Raw genomic sequence first — 2,676 nt, 5'->3', positions numbered from 1 at the left:
CTGCATGTGACGCGCAAAAGGATAAATCAGCAATGTAAAGAGGATTGTTACAAGTCTTAAGTCTCAAACTTCACCTTATAAAGACGATGTTAAAAAGAAAACAATATGGACGTGAGCTTTGTGTTTAAAAACAAGTGGGGAGACTTCTTGTTTCTCACCAGCAGGTGGCAGCAGACACTGACGTTTAAACCCACTTCTCTGCCGCTGAAACTCAGTTAACTTTAGTTCATCTTGATCAAAATAACAGATTTTATGTTTCACGTTTTCTTTAATATTATTGAGTTTGCGGGTGCGAATGCGACGTGTGATCGAGCAGCTCGCACACAATAACAGGCTGTGTGAAATCACAGATGTCTGCTCTTATCCCTCAGATTAGCTGATCCATCTCAGACAGGTTTGTTGTTGACAGACACTCTCCTGCCACAGTAACTGCAGTCCATTCAAACAGTAGCTAGAGCGCTCTGAATTGCGTGTGTCGAGCCAATTCAGAAACGCCAGTTCAAAGAAGACATTTCCCAAAATTTTGGAAAACGTTTTTTTTTTGGTTTTTTTTTTTCGCTGCTGCATTTACTGTACAAGAAAAGTCAGCACTGTGGCATGAACTCAGCGGCGCAGTAAATCATACATAAGGTTACTGTGCCAGGCCAGCAGCCGAGCTTTGGGAATGTCAAAACATCATCATAAAAGGGAGAATTATTACAGTTTTGTGTGGTGCTACACCGCACACCGCAACTTCAATTATACACAAACAAGCTAAGAATACTCTCCAAGGCCCGCTGACATAAACACCTCAGTCATCTCTCCTCCACTCGCTCTCTTCCCTCTCTCTTGTTTTCTTTCTCTTCCCTCTCTCTCTCTCTCTGCAGTCTACAGCAGACCTCTGCAGCTGGGTGCCAGCTCCTCTCTTGCACAGAGGAATTATGGGTAGAGCCTTCCTAAGCACGCGTCTCCCTTCACCCTCTGAAGCGGCTCTGGGTTGTTTTTCAGCAGCGCGGCAAGTGTCTTAAAAGTTGATGTTCAGATGGCTGGAACCCCCCCCCCCCCCCCCCCCCCCCCCCAAGGCAGCGAAGACCTCCCATGGACAGACACGTAATGGCTGGAGGCGGGCCGGCGCTCCACTGTAACCTGTTGACTCAAAAACTCCCCCCACCACCACCATCTGTTGCTGCGCACGAGGCCTGTTGATGCAAATTTAGAAAACAAACACGGCAGTAAATCTGGACTTCTTGTCAGCGTCCCGTCAGTCACGGCGCACGCAGACACATGCTACTGACATCAGGCTAAATTGACTCATATTTGACCTGTCATCGGTGACGTTAGCGACATGCCATGTTCTTCGGTTGGCATGAAAAGAGGCTCCTCAAGGTCAAACAACAACCTCTCCTTCTCTCTCTCTTATCGGTTATTTTCCACCATTTGTTTTTACTGTGAAATGCGGTCGTTTTTTCCTGCTTCTCGCTTGTGTTCGTTTACTTGCTCACGCACATTTTGGCAGATTGAATTCCGTTCTGATAAATCAAACATGTTGTATAAATAAGGCTTCGCTGGCTGAGTCAGGGCGGCGCCTCTGTTTTTTGCTCTCCGACACTTTTTGTTCTGTTTAGCTTGATATGTTTATCCGTACAGTTGCATCTTGATCATCTTTGAGTATAGCAAGAGCTAATCAAATCCTGCGTGTGTTATTCTGAACCCTTTATGTCACATCAACGAGCTGAGCGACAAAGTGAGTGTAACAAGCAGATATCTGGTCCGATGGTGTTAAAGCTGTGCTCTCCGGGGACGTGCCAATTGTAAAACTCGGGGCCGATACCAATGTTCCTTTGCTGTTTGTGTTTTTGATGTTATTAATTTGTTCTTTATTTTCAGGGAAACAAAGAAATCTGCACTCTATAAAGAAACCTCATCTGCTCGTCAGCCTTTTATTACGCCGTCTTCGACAGAGCACAAATTAGATCACACAAACGAAATATTTTTCAGCATTTAAAGCAACATTATGTAACTCTTACCTTAAAAGAGTGTCTAGGAACAGGATGAGTGGTGCCACTCTGCCCCCCCTATCGCTTGTTTCTGCTCTATGTAACTTCAGTGAGAGGGTCGGATCACAGCTTTACATCCATGTTTACTTCAACATACAAGTTTTCAACACATAACATTGTTATGATGTAATGAGTTTTGTTTGGAGTTCGCACCTACACTGGGTCTGACTTATTGTTACAGACCTGGGATTTTTTTTATTTATGACTGTTCTGTTTGCACTCAGAAAACTGTGGGTGGCGCCACATTTCACAAAATGCAAATTTCCACATAATGTTGCTTTAAATACCCTTAAAAAAAAGGGATCGCGAAATTGTTGCGACAAAACATGAAAACATCGGCCACTTTCTTCGGCGAACGTCAGCCTCACCCCGTCGGGCGATACAGATGTTACGAACGTTGCATCCCCGGTGCTTCCACAATGAAAGGCTTTCCCAGAAATAATCTGCGCTAGTAAAGACGAAATCTCACCAAGACTAAAAAGTCCTTGAAACAATCGGGTAAAATAAGAAACAGACACGTTTTCTGCCCAAATGAGAGCGCAGAGCAGCCTCCAAACACTGACGGTAAACGTTTAATGAACCTCTGCGGCGCTCTCTTGCAGCAGTCCAGCAGAACTTCACACATGCAACATCCTCGGCG

The 2,676-nt window shown here is 44.8% G+C and overlaps 1 protein-coding gene across 1 annotated transcript in view; it reads right to left on the bottom strand.

Moving 5' to 3' along the window:
• The window catches only part of igf1ra (insulin-like growth factor 1a receptor), an 80,562-nt gene that overhangs the window by 3,263 nt on the left and 74,623 nt on the right, over positions 1–2,676 (bottom strand). The window lies entirely within an intron of this gene.

This window comes from Sparus aurata, chromosome 8 (assembly GCF_900880675.1).
Source record: "Sparus aurata chromosome 8, fSpaAur1.1, whole genome shotgun sequence".
NCBI classification, from domain to species: Eukaryota; Metazoa; Chordata; class Actinopteri; order Spariformes; family Sparidae; genus Sparus; species Sparus aurata.
This window is presented reverse-complemented; position numbering and strand designations above follow the sequence as displayed.